At 37.3% G+C, this 15379-nt stretch overlaps 1 long non-coding RNA gene across 1 annotated transcript in view; it reads right to left on the bottom strand.

Annotated features, from left to right (window-relative positions):
* The window catches only part of LOC107053527, a 210855-nt gene extending 196319 nt beyond the window's left edge, over positions 1-14536 (bottom strand). The window contains exon 1 of the long non-coding RNA XR_001466852.4: positions 14267-14536. This is a non-coding gene — a long non-coding RNA (uncharacterized LOC107053527). The remainder of the gene's footprint in view (positions 1-14266) is intronic.
* Positions 14537-15379: the final 843 nt, after the last annotated feature.

Below are 15379 nucleotides of genomic sequence, written 5' to 3'. Positions count from 1 at the left end.
TGATGGCATATCAAGGGACACTTTTATCAATGGTCAGTTTTAAATAAAGTCACAATCTAACTGTATTTTAAGAAAGGCTTAAATTTAAAAATGCCTATATAAGCATTGATGTGATGTTATCCATCTTGTTTGCAGGTGAAAAGTGCAAACCTTATAGGTAGACGTATGAAGTTAGAAGTACTCATTTCTATCAGGAAACTTACTTATAGAATTAATGCAAGTGGGCATGTTGATACCACTGTAGGATACTGAAAAGTACTAAAGCAGACACATTTTTAAGGATAGGTTGACATAGAAGGGAAAATACTAAGTGGTCACTTTTTTCTTCAGTTCTTGGTTACCCTTGATGTACAAGTTTGACAGCATATTCTTCACTTCCTCTGTAACTGTTGTGCAACATAAACATGCCAAACTGTGAGCCCATATGATTGTCATTTTTGACCTTTTCCTCCTCCCTTTTGATATTCTTCATTCCCACGATATCATCAATATCCAAAGGAATGAAGCAGAAACCCACAGTCTACATATCCCTGTATTCACAGCTTGGCACTTCAGCATCTGTCTTCCACAGCACTAGCAGATGGATTCATTTACCAAAATCGTTGGTTTCAGTTCTCAACCAGTCTGTCAAAACATACTCAGCTTTCTGGAAAGGGAGGCCTGCATAATTTATTTTGTTCGTGTAACATGGAAGAAAGGGCACTTAGCATTCTATCACAAAAATTTGAATGTTTTTCCTAGTAACGTGAGATACCATATAGCTCCACCCCTTGTCCTGTTTATTTGTGGATTAGGAGTTAGAGAGAAAAATGTTCACAGTTACTCTCTCAAAATCACGCATAACTATTCACAGAATCATAGAATCATTAAGGCTGTAAGAGATCTCCAAGATCACCTAGTTCAACAGTCAACCCATCACCCTCATGCCCATTAAACCATGCCCCTCAGCTCTATATCTATGTATTTTCTGAACACTCCCAGGGACAGTAACTGGGCAACCTTTTCGAGCCTATCACCACAACCTGATACAAAATTTTTTCCTAATACCCAACCTGAACCTTCCCTTGTGCAACTTAAGGCATAATTAAATTAAATTAATTAAGATAAATAATTACTTCTCATTCTATTGCTGTTATCTGTGAGAAGAGGTTGACATCCACCTCACCACAACCTCCTTTCAGACAGCTGCAGAGAGCAATAAGGTCTCCCCTGAGCCTCCATATCTCCAGACTTAACAATCTCAGTTCCCTCAGCTAGTCCTCATAAAACTTATACTCCAGACTTCTCACCAACTTTGGTGCCCTTTTATGGACAAACTCCAGGGCCTCAGTGTTTTTCATGTAGTGAGAGGCCCAAAACTGAACACAGTACTTAAGGTGCAGCCTCACCAGTGCCAAGTAGAGAGAGATGATCACCCCTCTGGTCCTGCTGACTACATTATTTTTGATACAAGCCAGGATGCCGTTGGCCTCCTTTAACACTTGGGCACACTGCTGGCTGATGTTCAGCTGGCTGTCTTCCACTGATTGCAAGAGACTTACATGCACTGAAAATTAGATGAGGTTACAAAGGAGGAGTACAGAATCACAGCAGAGACATATACGGGTAAATTTAGACAAGTCATGACAGAAGTCACTACTACCAAGGAACACTAAAAGATACAAGAAATTTTCTACATGTTTGTTAGTATTATGTGGAAGACCTAGGAACAGATTACCCTTTCTTTCCAAGGACAGAAATCAAAATACACATTGCTTCATGAGTTTTAATGTCTATTTTGCTGTCATAGATAATTGCTATGAGGCAGCTATCATTAAACCAATGATAAAAGGGTAGTAACTCAAACTCAAATATGCAAAGGAACTATTTAGATAATAATTAGATATGTTAGAAGTTTTATCAGTTGTGCTTGAGAAAAAAATGACAGAAAGATAAACTATGGAGATTTCTAAAGTATTACTATGGAAATTACATGTTGAAACCACTGAAGAGTGAGTGAGCTCTCAAAACCCTGGAAAATTGCACGTTCCATTGGTTTGGGCTTTTTAAACTGAAAAAAAAAAAAAAAAAATGGAGGAGGATAGATATTTATAGAATAGTCAGCTTAATTTTGACTCCCAGAAAATTTATCTGAGCCAAGCTAAAAACTCATGAATATGTAGATGATAACAAGCACAGAGTTAATGGTCAATGTGGTTTTGGAAAGAGCAAATCACATTCAGGGAATTTAATTTTCTTTCCAAAATAAAACAAAACAAAAAGGGGCAGGGAGTTCCTTATTCCTATAAGGAACCATTAGAGGTTACTCCTGTAAAAATAAGTGACATCTTTAGCATGGATTGAGTCACTGAATGCACACAGACCAATGCAGCAACTTTGCAGGACCAGAATGCTTGACAGTATGTTTAGCAAAGTGGCAAATTCAGCTTCTGCTGCAACCACTAATATGGATGGACAAGTGGAGAGAGTTTGAAGGCATCTTCCCTCCGCAACAGGAAAACTCAACAGTAACAGAACTGTCAAGGGAAACCAAGAGAAACCAAGATATTTCTAACTAAAAGCATGGTTTAATTCTATAATTAGATAAGATTTGATCCATAGAAAAATCACACATGATCAAAGTCCATAGAATTATACTAGTATGAAAATAATAAATGTCCAATGAAAATCAAGTCTAAACCAAACTGTAGCCAAAACAGAGATATGTGAAACCTATGGATTCAAAATGTAGTAATTAGAATATACTTCAACTGCATTATTAAAGAGTGTAGTGCTCGTGAATGACATTTAAAGCAGAATATGTTTCCATATTGAGTATTCTCCGTTTCTATCTGTGGTTTTGTATCTGATTTTTTGCACATTCCTCATCACCTTGTTTGCTGTGGCCCATAATGTAGAACAAAGTTTTGTGCCTCTTCACAAATACACAAGAAAACATCAAATTCGCTTCCATCTCCAGCTGAACTATCAGTTCCAGTCTGTGGTCATCATTACCCTCAGAAGCTGTGACTGACAGACTAGGTTGATGTTTCACAGAAAAGCTATAGTGAAAACAGGCAGCTTGATGTATAGGGTGGGAACTCTCTATGTGGCAATTTCTTAGATGGTCAGATCTGCACATTCTCCCTGAAGATAGCCAGCTGGAGTTAAAAAAAAATAATAAATCCAAGAATCTACTTCACGTACAACTCCTGGCTCATCAAAGGCAATACCTCCTGTCAGACTACCACACTTTCTCTCATTAGCTTGCCACTGACTGAGAAGCTCAGCAACAATATACAATCTGTACCTACTGCTTCTGTTTATTTTCCTTTTGTTTGAACAATGAGAGGATATACATTACACCAAGACTTGATTTTGTAGCACTGCTAAATCACACTTGAGGGAACAATGAAAACAGTGCCTGTTTAATAAATATATGTTGATATTTCATATCTAATTGCTTCCAATGGGATCCTAAATGTATCCCATGAAAGAGAGGGAATATATAAGTCACAAAAGCTAGAGAACATCTGACTGATGTATATAACTCTCATGTGTCATGGTTAAACCTCTGGAGCAACAGTTCTTCCTGTCACTTTGCTACTGTCCTGGCTTCAGCTGGGACAGAGTTGATTTTGTTCGTACTGTGTGATATGATGCTATGTTTTGACTTCAGGAGAAAAACAATGTTGATATCACATTGATGTTTTAGTTGCTAAGCAGTGCTGTACAGAGCCAAGGATATTTCAGTTTCTCAGCTTCTGAGCTTCTCCTGTTGTATTGCCCATGAGAAGGCTGGGGGGGGGGGGGGGGGGGGGGCACAAAGAGTTGTGAGGGAACAGAACTAGGAAAGCTGATCCAAAGTGGCTGAAGGAATAATCTACACCATATGACATCACGTGAAAAAAACATGAAACTGAGAAGAGTTGACCAGGCAGGCAGCCACTGCTCACGGACTGGCTGAACACTGGTCAGTAGGTGGTGAGGAATTGCTTGTGCATCACTTGTTTTCTGCATAAATATACATATATATATAATTATTGTTACCATTGTTCCTCCCTTCTTAGTAAATAGTTTTTATTTCAAACCACAAATTCTATTTTTTTTTTTCTATTTTCCCCATCACAATGGGAGGGGTGAGAGTGAGCAAAAGGCTGTATGGTGTTGAACTTTGCTGGGTTAAATCACAACAGCTACCAACTGCTGCTCCCAGATAGATGAATGAATGAGAGGAAAAAAGGACAAGCTCAAGGAGCATCTGGCAAAAAGAAACATAAGTGGCAATGAAAATGATACAAATTAAAGCATAAAGGAATTTTACATTTCCAAACTACTTGACAAATGTCTCATTTCTATAAACATATACGGACACAAAGGGTAATAAATCCCACAGTTCTTACACGAACACATCTTACTCATGCTAGGCATGCTCAGCTTTTTATTTACTTACACACAAAAATGTCAATTTATAAACTTTCACTTTCTACATCTGCATGCTACAGAACAGGCTGTGTCACAGGCTTCTGCAAATGCACTAAGTCCCAGGTGTTAGGTCTTATTTCAAGGCTAATGCAGTTTTTTGACTGTTTAATGCCATTTATATTTCCCTCTGTCAAAAGTGTAAAATCTCTGCTACTTTCCCAATTTCCAGTTTAACTGATAGTGACTCAGACTCGCATCGTTCATAGAATCGTATAATCACCAAGCTTGGAAAAGACCTCCAAGACCATCCAGTCCAACTTACAACCAATATTTCCCCACTAAACCACGTCAATTAGTACAACAACTAAATGTTCCTTGAACACCTCTAGGGATCGTGACTCAACCATCTCCCTGGGCAGCCCGTTCCAGTGCCCAACCACTCTTTCAAAGAAGAAATTTTTCCTAATGTCCAACCTGAACTTCCCCTGGTAAAACTTGAGACCATTCCCTCTAGTCCTATTCCTAGTAATATAGGAGAAGAGGCTGATTCCCGCCTCAACCACAGCCCCCTTTCACGGAGTTGTAGGGAGCAATAAGGTCTCCCTCAAGCCTCCTCCAGACTAAACAATCCCAGTTTCTTCAGCCGCACCTCACAAGACTTGTGCTCCAGAACCCTGACCAGTTTCATTGCCCTTCTCTGGACAGTTCACAGAAGCAATAAATGTAAGCCCTTCAACACTCCCCAACTTCAGCAGCTGTATGAAATAGGCTTGTAGTGGCAGCTGAATCATAGAATAGTTTGGGTTGGAAAGGACCTTTAGGATTAACTAGTTCTAACCCCCCCCCCCGCCCCCCAGCTATAGGCAGGGACACCTCCCTCTAGACCAGGTTGCTCAAAGTCCCCATCCAGCCCAGCTCTGAATGCCTCCAGGGAGGAGGCATTCACAGTCTCGCTAGGCAACCTGTTCCACTGAGGAACAAGGAGAAAGATTTGGACATACTTGGTGTTTTAAAAGGAAAGAGGTTCATACCAATTTTGAATTATTTCAGGAATGTCACACTTAGGCCATATGAAGATAAGCCAAACTTTAGTCTCTCATCTGTAGCAGAAATCTTTTTCCTCCAAGGAGAAGCAGCTGGGTATGGGAAATGAGCCCAACTGCCATACAGCTTGTGCTGTATAGGGCTGAGGTACTTACTGTAATTGGGTTCATCTGGGATACAGGGCCAGAAAAAAAAGACAGCGCACTCCTGGCATCCTGAATGGTTCCATGTAAGTGTACTGGATTCTGGGTGAGTCATTTTAAGGTTTAGCGGTGATATTCCTAGAAAGACCCTTTGCTGCAAGTAGAAATGCTCAGGCTAAGTGAGTGTGTCTTACCCTAATGCTGAGATCCACCATGAAAGAAACTGAATGCTAATGACATGTAACTTTTTCATAAAAAATTTTGTTTTTCTGGGGAAAGTTAAAAAAGGGAATCTTCAAGGGAGAAAGAAAACTGTGATAATCAGTATTCTCAGCTTCTGAGGATTCCTATTTCCTTCTATCAGGGTCTTAAGACTCTCTTTGGACAATATAAAGTAGTAAGTGCAAAATAATTTCTTGTTCCTATTATTGTTTTAATTTCCTTCCTCACCTAATATGTGCCATTTGCTATTTGCCAGAACTAATGAGCACAATTCCAGCAACAGAACTTCTACACCAGGAGGCCTTTTTCTCAAGACCTCTCAAATCAGGTCACACAGACTTGCTTTGTTGAACAAATATATAGTTTGTTACTCCGTTTATTTTCATTTGACAACATCCAAATTCTACCAAAGGAATACAGTTTTACACTAACCAGTATGAATGATGCTTTCATCATGTTGTTCTAGTGGCTACAAGATAATTAATGTTTAGTGACAGACATTCAAAATAGCATTAATTATGTTATTAATTATTTTAATTAACTTAAAATGCTTCTGTGTTTTCCAATAAGTTCCCCACAACTAAGAATAAAGCTGCACAGACTTTTCAGCTGTCAGATTTTTCCTGCTCTTTGTTTGCCTCAAAGGTTTAGTCTGATCCTCAAAAATGCACCTTTGGAAGTTCATCTGAGCTCTGTTTTATTAATGATCTGATTCTTTTTATTTTTGCTTTTTTGCTTCTTTCTGTTTATGTATATAACTACAGAATGTTAATAACAAGACACTTGCATGCATTTATTTCAATATGTTTCACCATATGTCTTGTTTCCTGCATGAAGTCAGCCTTGAACTGAATTTTCACCACAAGCAGAAAACAAAGCTGAATGGTGCCTCTCTAATAGGATTAAAAAAACATTTAATGGTCTTGAGAATTTTTTTTTTCTGGTGTTGTAAGAATCAGGTTGAAACTGCAGTAGTCAATATGTTATCTGCCTCTTGGGAAAGAAACTAGAGAGAAATTTTCTTTTTGTCTTTTCACCGTTTCTCATTTGAAAGTAATGTTCTTAGCAAAAACTCAAGCAAAAACTTGAGTTGATGAAAACAACTCTGTTGATAACACTGTGGAGGTTTTTATTAATGCACAAAGAAGAAAAGAGCTCCTAAGTAGTCCAAGCTCCATTAAAACACATACTTCAAATATGAGAGAAAACTCCTATTGCTCTCTCTTCTGATTATGGCTTTCCTTGTAGAAACAATATCAAAACAAAGATGATTTGAAATCAATTAAGGCAATTTTGAAATCACTGTGGTAGCAGTGAGCGAGGCAGTGGTTTAGCAGCATTACAGACAGACATGTCAAAGTACACAAGCAGCTGAATTTCAAATTCCTTTGGAGCAGCTCAGCAACCAAAATTATAAAGACTTCCTCTTCTACTGCTGCCAGTCTGTCTATTTTAGCTAGTACAGTAAAAGATACCTCATAAAACTGCTGTTTTATATGATATCACAACACAGTAAAGATGGGCATACCCTGTTTGAAATTGATAGGTCATGAAGATCTGCTGCAAGATGATGCTGGCTTCAGTAAATGTCCTGTGCACTATAATTTTAGTTCTATACTCTAAAAAGGAACCACTAAAAGCCAGAGAATGCAATTCAGTAGATTCAGCATTGTGGCCAAAAGTTATCTCAATTTAATATACCACAGAACAGAGAGAGCGCCTCAAATTTTGCCCTCCTTGCTCTCACTCAATGATTTTTCAGTACTCTAGAAATGTTTCTGTCTACACACAGAACCCAAGATCTACAACTTTATTCCACATAAAACAGCTAATTATTTATACAGATGAAGATAACATCAGTAGCAAAAAATGAAGTAGTCATTTTTCCAAAGCAGGTTGAAGTTGATGGTAAGAGATATCAGGGACGTGTTTGCTGCAGCAAGTAACAGTGCTCTTGAAGAGCCCTGGACCAGATCCTACGGTTATTCAAAGTATGCATGCAGTTACTAACTGTACTCAGAACAAAGGAAGAGCCAACTGAAACCTGATTCCCCAACTAGAAAAGTTCTGAAATGTAAACGAAGACTAGAACAGAGGCTTGTTTCTTGATTTCACTTTGGCGCAGGTATGTACTATATCACAGGCTGCCTGGTTTGTCAAATCAAAGAGGTACTGTACCAACAAAGCAAGAATTTCAAGTGCCACAAAATCGTTGTCTGTAGTATTTATAAGACATAAATGTATTTCAGGGCACTTAGAAAGCAATAAACCCAGTTTTGGAATAGGGTATCTAAAATAGCCCTTATAGGGTAAGTGCAGTGAGCAGGTCCTTCATCAAATCTCCTGAAAGGACAGACAGTTGGTCAATTTCAGTATAAGGCTAAAAGTGTTTGTTCCAGTGGTGAACAGTTTCCAGGATAGCACTAATTTGAAACTAAACAAAATAGTGGAAACCATTCCACGAGGGATGGACCTATGTTGGCAGAGACTTAAACTATTGTACAAGGTTTCTTCTTCACAGTTCTTGCTCTAGAAAACTACAATGCCAGGCTTTACCCAGGCTTGGGGACTATTGTTTCTTATGCAAAATGGAAGCTGTTGCGGTAAGAAGCTGCTTCCATTTTTTTGAATGAGGAAGAACGTAAAGGAAAACTGAACTGCTGCCACCTCAAAGCAGCTCAGTGATCACGAGCACAGAGACCTAGAAATACTATTATCTCTTTTTTTTATCATCTTCCAAAACTCAAGCAGGATACTACTTTTCCCTTGTGTCTAACTAAATATGAAAACTTTGTAAGTACAGCTGCCTAGCATCACCTTGATCATTTTAGATGCAAGTTACAAGTGCTCTTCAACACACAGTCCAGAGCCAAACTGATGCTCTAGAGGTATCTTTCTTATACCCAGCAGAACAATTCAACAAGCCTCAGACTGAAGTACTTGACCTATTAATTTAATGATCTTGGATATGGAGCTGAAAACCAACTGTGAAATCCCAAAAGGAAAACATTAGACATGAAAGCTATCATCTTTGATTTTTTTTGTTGTGATGTTGTTTTGTGCTCCAGCACAAACTAAAGTTTTCCACTGTGCACAGCTAACACAGCTGTGTTAGGGAAACTTAAAACTTTATTACTTTCATTACAGCCTCTTTTCCTTTGTTGGTTTCCATAGCCATTCCTCACATTCTTTCTTACATCAGGTCCTGAATCTTCAAATCGTCTCCTCTAAATGTAGTTCTGCATGGAATTCCACTGAAATTGAATTCACTTAGTAAAATGAAGAGGCAAGATCTACAACACTTAACTGTTGGCAGGCAAAATCCTTGTTTTCAGATAGATTTGCATAAGGCCACACAGTGGAACTGAAGACATGAATTTTACAAAAATATAAACAATGTATAGTAACAAAAACAAACAGCAAATATGTTTAAAAACTTCTTTATCAATGTTGGCTGGGTTTTTATATATTGCAGGTTAGCCCCGTGCTTGCTTTGCTCTCTAATATATTTAATCCTAGTATTTTATTTTGGCAGAAGGAGTAGAGTGTGTAAATTCATTCTGATGCATGTTCAGTATTATTTTGATGTGACTATGTCAGTGCTATCAACTTTAATATAATCAGATTTCAGAAACTTTAGTTTCGCTTCAATGTTACAAAAAGGAACACTGATGTTTTTCTCTGAAAAACTTTCTCAGCTGTTTTAATTCAATAGATGGAAATCACAAGTCTGTTCCTAGTTTCAGCAAGCCTAGGTTTTCCTCTAATGTAAGTAGATACTTTACATTTCCCATAGAACTAACACAGCACTTAACTGCTCTTCCACAGATTTGCTGCCTACACAAAACTTGGGACTCCTAACAACTCTATCGAATGTTATATCCTACAGCCACAAATGCTGGGTTAGCAATACAACTTCCTCTGCTTCCTCTTAAACTATACTGCTCTGCTATGAGAACATAACTTGATTTTCATGGCAAAATCCTTTGCTGTTGTAATCCAGGGCGCTGTAAAAGATTATTTCTTGAATATGGCAAAATTCTCAACCATTTTACCAGTCCAAGACAAAGCCAAACATAGATCCATACTGAGTTACTAAGTGAATCCCATAGCCTCTAGTTCCTGCAAGAACTTCTTTCCCCTCCAGGTTCTAAGGCACTAAGTTTAACAAAGCAACTTAATATGGACCTTAATCAGAGATAAGTGAAGGAATGCCTTGGAACCTGGAGGGTAACCCATTATATTACACACACCACTGTTTGGATAATTATGTTCGTATTACGGAGGGATTAACTTTCATTACATCTTTCAAATTATCCATGTCTCCATTGTCTATCACTAGGAAATTCATAATTCCCAATTAGAAGCCTTGATGTTTCCTCAGCACAGTATATGTTTTGAGAATGGCGTAATTCATAACACATCCTCCCACAGCTTTTAGCTAACAAAAAATGGGATCTCAGGGGAGACAAAACTGACAGGGTTGGAACCAAGACAGTAAAAGCTTAACTGTTGTAAGCAATGTTGGTATTGAATAACTGTGATCTCACTAGCAACAATTTCCAAGAAGGATCATTTTTGCTTCATTACAACGCACGAACAATGATACTAACAAAGAGTCACATGAGGAAGTCAACAGTTCCTAACTTGCTTCCCCCAACGATCATTAATTACTGTTTCACAAAACACTGGAACTGGGAAGCCAGAGAGTAAGAATTTCAGTTGAGCTTGGCAGGATCAACTATTCACTGTAATATAACATAATGAACAAAATCAGATGTCACTGCCTACAGAATGAGGGAGAGACATGGTCAACGCTTTCTCACCTAGGAAAACAAAAGCGATCTAAATAAACTTGTCTGCTGGAGGTGAAGAAAGCAACAGATTTAGGAAATCCACTGCCTTTAAAATGAACAACTTTAGATTTCGTTCTTCCCTTTTCCTTTTCTTCCAGTTGAGCACACATGTGACTAATGCTGCTTTTTCCCCCATCAAATGGGAGAACAAACATATAAGTCCACTCAATGTGAACTGTAGTCTGGAAAATGAAGCCTGCTGTTGAGACTCCAGAAAATTGGGAAAGCAGACAAACGGGAACAGACCCAGCCTAAACTTTCCTCAAGGACTGATTCAGATGTCCCATTCAGTAAAGTGGAATCAGTCTTATTTTCTTGAGCCTAAGTAAATTTGCCTTTCTAGATAGATAGCAGTACTGGGCTGCTGTGATTGAACTAAAAGATTTTAGGTGTGGTGTCTAAGAAGACATAGCATGAACACTTCTTAATGTATTTGTTAATGGTTTTGTTCTTATTGAAATATTTGGCTGATGCTTTGCATATTCTTGAACTCCTTTGTGGAAAAAGACTGATGTGAAATCCTGTGCCAAAGCATTTTAAATGAGAACAAAATATGTTAATCAACATCTAGCCTGCAGGATTTCACCTCAAAGAGAAAAAATGAAGGATTGCTGTTGATCTGACTGGGTAGAGTTTTTTCCATGGCTTTTACGAGAACAGGCTGGTCTAGGCACTAACAACTGTGAAAAATAACTGATATTTAAGAATGAACTTGGCCTGAAGAAACAAACAAACAAACAAAGAACATGAGCTGTGACACTGGCATCAAATTTATATTCACAACCAAATTTTGTTGCTTATTGTATCTAGTCTTTTTGTCCAGGCTATTGTAAAAATAAACAGTACTGTCACTAGAGGATGGCCCAGTCTGAAGGAGGGCTACCTTCACAGACGAACTGAGTGGGAGAAAGGCACCTTTCTTCAGAGAATACAGGTTAGTGGACCAGGTAATGAAGTTGCTCTGAATGGAAATGAACAATGAATGAAATTCTATGAGATCCAGAACCAAAAAAAACCATATTTTTTAACAAGTACATAAGGTAGGCTACAGCATAGGATAAAAGCATTTACATGCAGAAGAGTTTTTTCAGATGCTATAAAATAGACGTTCTTTGCACAGAGAAGCCATTTCACACATTCTGAACACATGCTGCATGTTGGCCATTTTACTATCAGCCTTCACAGCACAAGCTGTGAGGGGAGACATTTAGGAAGTGACCAGGCACATATGGAGCCAAAAAAATCTGATGACAGGACTATACAGAGGCTATGTTTATGCCCATACTTCAGTTTCAAAAAAGAACAAAAAAATAAAGCAAATTATCCTCAGAAAGCCACATGGAGACATTTAAGCATTTTGCTGAGGACTGTGAAAGAAAGCAAAACAGTAAATGAAGGTGAACTCACTGGCTTACAAGCATTCTCAGAAGGAGCTTTGCTGGTGGTTTGACTTTTCCAAGGGTAAGGAGCAACTATGATAAATTTCTTCACTGACAGAAGTATGTGCAGTGAGTACTGCCACTAGTTTTTTAAGACAAAACAAAGCAAAACAAACTCTTATAAAATGAACAGATTTTCATCTAATTTGGAGAAACACTGAAATGATAGAAGACCAATTATCCTAGAGTGAATGAAAAATGTGTAATTTCACAGCTCATGGAGAAAGCTGCCCAAAAAGGCAGTTGATAAATTAAAAAAATAATAATAATAAAAAAAAAGGAACTGACTCATTATGACATCCACAATCAAGGCTTTAATTTTGAAGACTTCATGGGCTTGTGTGCAATGTATGTCTCTTTCTGAGGAGAGCAACCCATTTTCATTTCTCTTCCTACTACTCTTATTCAGCTGTTTGGTTAATTCCCAGATGTTCACAGCACATCCCTCATGTGCTTCAGAAACACATCCAGGTCATTTTTCAATTCCCATTTTCTTCATCAGACAATGAACTAAAGGTCTAGATCTCCATGTTTTTGGTTGTTGTTTTTTTGAGAATTGTTAGTTTGTACTGTTAGTTTGTAACTGTATTTTCACTGGTAAAACGTAGATGAGGTGATATATATATATATATAAGAAATAATTCTTAAATTACAGCATTGCAAAGATGTAATTTGTCTGACCTCCTAGAACAATACTCTGTATAGATCTTTACCTTTTTTAAATCACTATGTGGAAAATAGAAAATTATCCAAATTAACTGAAATTAACAGAGAGTAATGAATTAGATGCATTGCAATATATTCTCAAGATCATGAAAGACCAGCTTTGGTTTCAGCGGCTCATGAAATCTCTCCATTGCTCTGGATCAGAAGTGCTTTTGTATGTATTGGAAACAGGAAGAAAGACCATAAACAAAGGTCAGTGAGAACAGCAGATAAACAGCAGTACATCACAGTGAGATGGATGGGTCTAGCAATTACTTCAGTGATCACTATTAGCTCTGTTCTCATTTAACAACTTCATCAGCACAGTGAAAACAAGGCTAGGCATTTGCTGTATTTGTTTTCATTTCTAAGGAAACTTACCTGGACACTTCTCATGAACCTGTTGCATTTGTCTTCTGCAAATATTCTAGCAAATGAGTTTACAAGAAGCAAATTCATAGGAATTTTAAATGAAGATAAGTTTTTACAGAAGGTGAATCGGAATAAAAATTCTGAATATCTGCACCATTAAACAATTTTTATAATCACTGAATCCAGTAAAAATTAAAAATAAGATGACCTCTGAAAACAGGTTGCCAAATAATTTATTTAAACAGAAGGAATCTCGTATTTGAGCAGTTTAGTTCTCCTCAAGTTACTGAGGTAAAATAATTACTGGAAATTTACATCTGAGAAAAAAACTGTCCTACTGGTTCCAAACAATGAATTTGTGGATTCTGCTAAGTCATTCTTAATCATGTGAAAAAACAGAAAATATGTCAAAGATATAATTAAATACCAACCTGTTTCTTTAAAACATTCCTATGCTTTCAAACCTCTTGAAAACAAGAAGAGCACAGTTTTATTAATGACAAATTCTAAGTCTGTGCACTAATAAACCTGGGCAGAAATTACTTTTATTCCCTCACAAGAACACATTATTTTTACCTTTAAATTCCAGTAAACTAACTTCTTACAATACTGTTTTCCATACCATTGTCAAATACTGCACACCACCCAAGTCTGGAAAATTTTTTTTTACTTTGACACTTTAAATGTTAAATGTTTAAATGTTTAAATTGTTACTTTATGGTGCCCAAATTTAATTGTTCCTCCAATGATCCTGAAAGAAAGCTGCCTGCAACATTTTTCAGCTTTAACCAAGTCTGTAACTGAATAAATCAAACGGCGATGCTGTGATAATCATTAATATCTTCTAGAACAATGTTATGTTCATGGATAATTCAGAGCAGAGAAAAAGACAGAAACCATCCAATAAATTATTCACTTCAAATTATTCTCCCAGATCTTGTTTCTATCAGTGACTAAACAGATCTGTCTACATAAGGCTTTTTTTATAAACCTGTCAATGTAGTACTTAACTACAACAAACGATGATAGTCTAGTATAGTAAAGAACAAATTGTGCCACATGTGATCATACTGTATCTTACCTTGCTGAACACGATGGCCTGGATTCATCCCGTTTTACTTGCCTTTCTTAGCTGAAATATATCAGAAGCCTAACCTCTCTCTATAATCAATTGGAGGTGGAATAGCAGTTTCTGATTATTCCACCTACCATCTGAGTGTCCCCCAGAAATGCTCACTAAAGCCTCCTTCTCAACCCAAAATGTCCACATTGCTTTGCACTGTAAGGGGTCTCCTCTCAATAGCATCAAAAAATTTCACTGTCTACTCAGAAAGGCTGGATTCAGTGTACCACTACATTTTTTTCCTAAGCAAGTTGAAACTGAGATCATTGTCTATATTTAGTCAAAAGCAGAAAATGCCTTAGATTTTTCTTCTTAGGCACAGACTTTCATAGACTTGATCCTGTCTATTGAGGTCAATGGTGATTTTTGATTGAACACTTTAGCTACAGAATACTCCATTAAAATGAACATGGACTCGTGATATCACATACTGACATCTCCTCCTTTGAACATCACAATTTGGCTCCATTCATAGTCATCTGTAAGCTTTAGTTCTTCTCATCTTTGCTAAATACAGTAGGAATTTGTCTTCAGACATGTTTTGGAAACACCATGTTATTTGTGAATCATGCATAGTGAAGAAGAACACAGTTTTTGGCGCATATAGCAGGAATTTTAATTGGACATTCAACAGTGGGAATTAATTTTGTGATATTTACTTTCAGAATTGAGGCAGAAGCATCTGACTTTTGGTTTGCCATTAATACTTTAACTATGTGAGAATTCAGATATAGCCAAACCAGATACTTTCTTCTGGTAATTCAATATCAGCTTCCACTTGGAATGAAATGCATTTGCCAATAAAAGTTTATTTTTAAAATTTATCTGCTAATAAGTCTGTTCTCAAGGCAAAATCCACACTGAATTCTTTTGCAGCTGTATTATTTCCCTTTTCCTTCCAACAATTTTATGTCTTTGTTTCTAAACAGAGCCAGGTTTTTCCACAGTTAAGGTTAGATCTGCTTGAACAATCTACTCTCAGTCCTTTACCTACCACTCTAGGTGTTGCAAAGGAATCTATACATAGAGGAACATTTCTTTTACTAACAGTTGTCACTGAAAACTATTTAA

This window comes from Gallus gallus, chromosome 5, assembly GCF_016699485.2.
Source record: "Gallus gallus isolate bGalGal1 chromosome 5, bGalGal1.mat.broiler.GRCg7b, whole genome shotgun sequence".
In the NCBI taxonomy this organism is placed as follows: Eukaryota; Metazoa; Chordata; class Aves; order Galliformes; family Phasianidae; genus Gallus; species Gallus gallus.
This window is presented reverse-complemented; position numbering and strand designations above follow the sequence as displayed.